This window comes from Candoia aspera, chromosome 2 (genome assembly GCF_035149785.1).
Source record: "Candoia aspera isolate rCanAsp1 chromosome 2, rCanAsp1.hap2, whole genome shotgun sequence".
NCBI classification, from domain to species: Eukaryota; Metazoa; Chordata; class Lepidosauria; order Squamata; family Boidae; genus Candoia; species Candoia aspera.
The window spans coordinates 216,148,959-216,156,873 of record NC_086154.1 but is presented as its reverse complement, the minus strand read 5'-3'; positions in this window follow the sequence as shown (position 1 = coordinate 216,156,873).

The window sequence follows — 7,915 nt, the reverse complement described above, 5'->3', positions numbered from 1 at the left end:
GGGTGCGAAATGCACATACTCACATTATCTTGTCCACAAGATGCTCAAAAGGGTTGTTGTTAGTTGCCGTGGCATCATTTACGACTCATGGCGACCCTATGTATAACAGAATGAAATGCTGTTCGGTCTTGCACCCTATGCCTGACTCTTCCAATGTTTCACCCATTGCTGCTGTAACTCTATCAATCCATCGCACTGAAAGTCTTCCTCTTTTCTGCTGGCCCTCGACGTTACCAAACATGATGTCCTTTTCAAGCAATCGGTCTTTTCTGACGTTGAGTCCAAAGTATGAGAGTCTAAGCCTAGTTATCTTCGCCTCTAGGGAACATTCTGGTTGTATTTCTTTTAAAACTGATTTTTTGTTCTTCTGGTAGTGGTATTTTCAATAATCTTTGCCAACACAATTCAAATGCATCAATAATTCTCCCTTTTTTAATGTCCAACTTTCACAGGTATATGTGTGGCAATTGAGAAGACCATGGCGTGAGTCAGCTGCACCTTTGTTTTTAAACCGATGTCTTTACTTCTGAAAACTTTAGATAGGTCTTTGATGGCAGATTTTCCCAGCGCAATATGACGTTTGGTTTCTTGATTGCTACTTCCTTTGGCATTGATCGTTGATCCAAATAGAATGAAATTGTTGAGGACTTCAATTTCTTCTTCATTTATTGTGACATTTTTTATTGGTCCATTTGTGAGAATCTTAGTCTTCTTCACATTCAGGTGTAGTCCGTATTGCTGACTACAATCTTTGATCTTCATCAGCAGGTACTTCAAGTCTTCTTCATTTCCAGCAAGCAAAGTTGTATCATCTGCATATCGCAGGTTATTTATGAGTCTTCCACCAATTCTGATATCCCGTTCTTCTTAGTATGTTCCTGCTTCTCAAATTATTTGTTCAGTGTACACATTGAATAAGTAAAGGGGAACTACAGTCAAATCAAGGGTACATGTGGCTTTTTGAAGGTTCACATTTTGGCTTATATGCATGGTACAAATATTGGAATTGGGTTCTCGTGTGAAGTTCTATTAGTCTGGGTAGAGACTGGATCACAATGAGCTAGGATACCACAGTAAATTATTGCACAAAGATGGGCCCTGATAGGTATTACAGTAGTTACTTCCTAAAAGAGCATCTCAGCACTTGCGCAAAACAGTTTTGAAACCATGAGAACCATTCCTGCCTTGGTGTAGCTGCTTGGTAGTTACTGCTACCTCCACCTTTCTTCCAGGAAGATACAGGCACCTGGTGTCCTGCCCTCTACCCCTGCAGTGAGAGATACGACCCCAAAATCTTTGTGCCTTACTCCTAATAAAGGGAAGCAGGATAAAAATGAAAAAGCTACCTCTTAGCCTTTATAGCTTTCAGGATTGTTGAAATTAGGCCTGACCTTGGTTAATTAGATCAATATAGTAACTTATAATTTTAAAATAAACTTTATTAGTCAAGGGGGAAAAGTGAATGTAAAAATTCATTTTTATGGTGGATGAAATAAAAATACAGTGCTGCTAAAATAATAAACAGTACTTTTAAAAGAATCACCTGCAAAAAGCTGAAAAGGAGAAATATAAGTGTGAGATACACTACAAGGTGTCATGGATTTGCTGCTTAGAGATTCTGAGATATATCAGACATAGGTATTTAGCAAGCAGTAGAAGCAAGTAGATACATAATAATTTCTGTATTTTATTTATGGCTAGGCTTCAAGAAGTTGGTCAGGGCAGCCAGAGCTAGCTGAAGCTGTGGTTTAATATTTAGCAGGTACATTTAGCAGATACAGCATACCAACTTGAGTCAATTTTAATTTTTTTTATAAATTTGTAACCAATCACATTTATAATCTGGTAGTTCCTTGTTCCTTGATTATAAATACACCCTGTTTCCTGTGCATCGGGGTCTTGCCCATGGAATGTTACTGAACATGTCTGTATTTGCATGACCTGGCTTCGTAAACCCACAATAAAGTGTTTGGACTGGCTTCCAGGGCAGAAATGGTAAACTGAAGATGGCTCCGCTAAAAGCAGAGCCAACGACCACAGGGGAATGGAGAAGCGGCAAGTAGACTGGCTCTTCATAATTCCTCTCTGGACAGGGAGAGGACTTGAGACCACCCACAAGTGCTACAGACAGTTGCTCTTTGTGAGGGGACTACAAGACAGTGGTCTCTGGCAGGTTTAGAACTCTGGGAGATGAGGGAATAGCCATCTTGCTGAAACTCTGGTCAGTGCCTTCAAAAAGGACACTGGGTTTGCATACTTCCTTTTCTAATTGTTTTCGGAAATTGCTTAACTGCTTTCTAGCTATTAGGAACCTTTGGATCAGTAAGTTTTACAGTATGGGGTGAGTTTCCTTCAATCCTTAGTGAAAGAAGTTTTAAATAAAAGTTTAAGGACTTAGCTATATACTTATGTGTGAGTGTATACTGCATAATATACGATAGATAGATACACACACACACTGCGTGATGTATATTGTATAGTGCATATTGTATGTGTGTATATCTATACTGTTTATACAATCATACTTGCACTATTTTGCTGTCAGCAATATACAGCTTTTACAAGCTGTGAAAACAAACTTTGCAACAGCAAGAGTTATCTTGGGGTCCTTATCTGCTAGTAACAATTTCATATAAAATTCTTTAGTCTGTCCTGGAAATGGAATTAGAAGAGCCTTTAGGAGCTCTTTGTGTATTCCTCCCGATAGAAATTAGTAAGAAGTTATTTCATATACTGTAATATTTTTATGCCACCACCCCCAATTACACCACTAGACTTCAGTGGCAAATTACCTCTTTTCGACCATGCATTTTTCATCATTTGGAGGTGGGGGTGTAAATAGATTTGAAAGATCCTTCTTGACCTCCAAAAATGTGCCGCAAAAGTTATTTTAGTCCATATTCCTAGTTGTCCTTCCTCCAGTCCTTGGAGGTCTAAAAAGCAAATAAAATAATGAAGTGCAACATAATCAAAAAGTTACCTACCTAGTACATGAGACATGCCAATGTTTTAAAGGGCCAAATTAATTGTTTCCATATCTTTTCTCCATCTAGTTATAAGAACAAAAACTAAGGAGTTAGTCAACAGTGGAAATATTCACATAATAGGAATAATTCATACGCCAGGTTCACATAATATCCTGAGTCCCATAATGGCTAAACCTGATGCATTAAACACAGATGTATTATTTGAAATATTATTAAGCCCCAATGGCTGAATAGTCAAATTCCCAATATCCTGATTTTAATAAACCCATCCTTTAGCATACTGCTGTAGTTGAATGGCTAAACCTATATGGTGGAAGGTTGGAAGTCTCAAATTTCCTAACAGTGAAGCCCTCTGAGTCTTGACATGCTCCCCCTAACACTGGTGTGTGAGATAAGGCTTTAACAACTTTCTGGATATTGAAAGGAAAAAGTGCAAAAAAGCAAAATAATTTCAATAGTGCAATCTCTTGGCCATGTAGCATAGATGCATGTGATTAGATGATGCAGCTCTTCCTTTGGAGATAAACCAGTTAAATTTTATTTAAAAAGACAAGTAAACTGTCAAACCTCATTTTAACTTTTGCTGTTAAGATGCAAATAGTCAATGCTGGTGAAGATAAATTATAAGGCTTTTCAGATCACAGTGAAATAACTGCAACTTAAAAAAAAATTACAAAAGAAAATTATGCTCCTGGCAGACATGTTATGGCTCTGATCTACTGCAAATGGTACATTTTCTCTTGGAGAAGTTGCAATTTGGTATTACAGACAACAAGATCATTATAAAGAAGATGAGTATCTTCATGCCCAACTTGAAGAATGGGTAATAGGTGAAATCACACAAGAGTTTGCAAGCTTGTATAGAGATAATTTTAAAAGATAATTAGACTTAGCAAAATAACAAAGGAACAGAGATAGAGGACTCTTGAAACAGCTATTCCCTCTGCTTCAATTATCTAGACTATTCCAGCTTTTTGGAGATTCCCAAATTTTAATCAGAGGCTTGGAAACCCATGGAAAGTGTTCTTAAACCCCATTCCTTTTCAGTCTTGGTCTATCAATTTCTACCAGAATTCTGTATCCAATTTTAAAAAGCCCTAGTCTCTTTTTATCCAGCTAAACGAGGGGCTGGGATATCTGACTCTCTGGGGTATGTGACAAAGAGTATCACTTGTCAGGATGTATATTCTGTGTCAGGCTGGCAGCCTGCAGTACTGTAAATGTCTGTCAAGCAGGCACCTTCACAACTACTGCAAATATCTGAACAGAATCAAAGGTCCATCTGTGCAAAAGCTTCATAGATTCTAAAAAGATTTAAAGATTTCATGGAAGTCTTCATGGCACAATTATACTCAGAAAATGTCTGTCCTGATACCTATGGTATATCCATGAACTTCAGGAAGTAAGATTAGTTAACATTACCAAGATTTGTTGATACAACATTGTCCTGCTTGGCTTCTCATTCTTGAACTGGATTATGGCAAGAGTAAAACTTCAAAATAACTACAGTATCCTTTCTCGACCTCAGAGAATTCAGTATTGATTGCAGTTTAGGAATTACTGAACAGATGTTTAACTAGGCCAGTTTGGTCTAGTGGTAAAGGGGCTGGGCTAGAAACCAGGAGGCTGTGAGTTCTAGTCCTGCCTTAGGCATGAAAGCCGGCTAGGTGACCTTGGGCCAGTCACTATCCCTCAGCCCAACTCACCTCACAGGGTTGTTGTTGTGGAGAAAATAGGAGGAGGAAGGAGTATTAGGTATGTTCGCCACCTTGAGTTATTCATAAAAAGTAATTATGGCGGGATTAAAAATAAATAAATGTGAAGACACAAAAGCAATTTCTATTTATATGAGGGATAGAATTATGAACAGATGGTATATACATATATGGACATAGTCCCTGGCAGAAAAATGCCAAAGACATGACAGATGGCCACAGTTCAGCAGCTGGTTAATAGAATAATCATTATATGCCTACCACCACATCTGTTTTTTTTACTTTATTCTTTATTCTGGTACTATAAACAGAGTATCAAAACAAACAGCAACAAATTAAACTTTTCAATCCAAGAAATAAGAATTAAAAAATTAAAACATGAGAAAAAGAAAAAATCTCCAGCAACCCTGAAAACCCTTATCAAAATTTAACAAATTACAATACCAAAGGGATTAGGATTAGGGTTGAAACCAAAAATCTAACATATATAACTTAAAGTCACTGATTTACATAAAATACTATGTAATACTACATTATAATCAGATAAAAAAATTACCTAGTGATGCCACTGTATTATTGTAAAATATCATAACATCTATGCCAAAGACATCTTCATTCTTTGATTAATAGAAAATATTGCCGTTTCCAGAATGGGTAAGTTGCACATTTCCAAAAGTTACTCCTTAATGTCTGGAAGAATATCGCAATTCCAATTTCTAAATATAATTTTTTTGGCCACCCTCCTGCCTAGTACAACCATAATTCCTCATAGACAGTCAAATTCCAGAGTTGTAGTATATCATTCAACATCACATTAACATCTTTAATGTTGAGCGGTTTCTCCATAATTCTATTTATGTACATTAAAATACTATTCCAAAAAGGTACCAAAAGTTCACATGACCATGTCATATGGGTCAATGGTCCCTCAATTTTTTTGCATCTCCAATATAGAAAATCTGATGTCCATTCTTTCAAGCACATTTTCTGGGGAGTCCAATAGACTCTAAATACAATTTTTTCATGAATCAACTTTAATCACAAGTCCATCAACACCATTTTAACATTTTTAAGGACATGCTGCCAAACATGGGGCATTGTCAGAGAATCCAGATCTTTAGTTTATGTTTGATATATCCCAGTAATGTCCACTTTAAAACTGTTCTTGAACTTTTGATAAAGATATATTGTAGGTTTAACTTCTGTGGTAGACTCCATCAAGTAAGAGAGCATCTCAGATGACTCTGAAGTGGCCAAAGTGTCTGGTCCATATGAGCCATTAAAACATGCTTAAGTTTAAAATAGTGCCACTGTTGTGAACTAGGAAGATCAAATTCAATTTGAAGTTGGGGAAAAATCCTTAAAATAATCATTAGCTGATAGTGATTTAAAGTCACTATCCTGGCTTCTGCCCTAAATACTGTGTGTGTACCAAGCCGTTCACTGTGATTTGCAAATCGTATTTTTTTTCTAAGCCACAAACAAACCCAAAAGCATAGTGCACCATTTGAACCAGTACTCTTGCAGAATATGAGGTATTCTTCCATTTCAGTTATCTTGCAAACATCCAGTTATCTTGCAAACATCCAGATGATCACTAGATAGAAGCAAATGTGGCAATTATTCCATCATAATTTACCATCTTATTTTTTATGGATATATGTACTTTGAAAATGACTTGGAAGAAGTGCTGCAGATCTAATGTGAGCACTGCACATGTTTTTCTTTGAAGAAACCTCCCTTTTTTTCCAGGGTTATGTATGAGCCTGAAAAAATGGCATACCTGCTTTAAGGGATCAATTTATTAAAGTTAATGTGACTCTTAAATGGTATATGTATCTCCTAACTTCAAGTAAAGTCCTTATGCTCAATTATCTAGTTTCTAATTAATATTATGAATATTAATTAGTTGCATTATAAACAAAGATATTGTGATATTTTAAAAACTAAATTTATGTTATAAATTTTAACATGCATCGTGCCATATGACTCATCTAAAAAATAATTCATCTCAATCTGGAAATAAGCCTCACAAGATGTGTTGGCACATTATGCTGAGACACAAACTAGCCTTCCACATTTCAATTTAGTATGTTCTACTAAGCTAGACTGTGATAGTTTATAGGTCAGTATGTTGCATACATTCAGAAAACAGGGAAGAATAACCTATGGTTCAGATAGCATATCAATGTGAGTCACCTCCTCTGTTCATGGGGCTTATTCTCTAGTAAATGCACCTAGAATTTGTTTTAGATTGCAAATCTATCCACACCTACCTAGAAGTTCCCACTGAACTTAATAGGACTCAGTTATACATTTACAATTATACAGGCCTTCTGTGAAAATCCCATAGCCTCATGAATAATTACTCATCCAATTAATGACATGTAGAACAAGTTTCTTTAGATGGCCAGACTGATGCTAATTCAAGTCATGGGGTAATCTGCTGTAATACCCACTTCAAAAACAGCCTCTGAAAATACCTCTAGGGTGAAAATTCCTTTCTGGAGCCTCTTAAAAAACGATAAGCCCAGTAGAAAATAGATTATCTATTGCCTAAGCCATATGGTTTATAAGAGAGTTAGGGAAGCTATGATACCATATCCAAGCACCCTTTGTCGTCCTAGAATGGACCTAGGACCTAGATCAGATATGCCCATTGGCTAGTTTCAGTCGAGATACTAAGCTAGGAATTAGCCAACCACGTTGTGCACACTATTCACTTAATTTATGGTTCCGTGTGTTGTGTGAAACCAGAAAACTGGATTGAGCAAACACCGTTAAGCATGAGTGGTTATATGAACAGAGTCACTGAAATGAATTGGCATGTTCACTTTGAGAAGGAACAGGACCGGGACCTAATGAACCTAGCCTGACATTACAAGCTATTAGGGAGTTAACCGGTTAACTAGGAATCTTTCTGTCGTTGCTTCAGCCTCGGGGACCACCTACGCCCCCAAAGCATGCGCAAAGCCAGAGCCCGGACCATTGGGAAGAGCTGCGCGGCAGAAATTGCAAAAGATTCTGAATTCGGAACCCTTCCTTTAGGACGCGGGGATCGCGCCCCAAACACTCCGTCCCCTAGAGAAGCCTCCTTTTGAGCAGTTTCCCCCACCCCCGTTTCTACGGAAGGAATTGCGCTCCTTCCGTAGTCGTCCTTACTAGCGGACAGCTATTTTCTCGGTTTTGTCACGATGATTGGTTACGATCTCC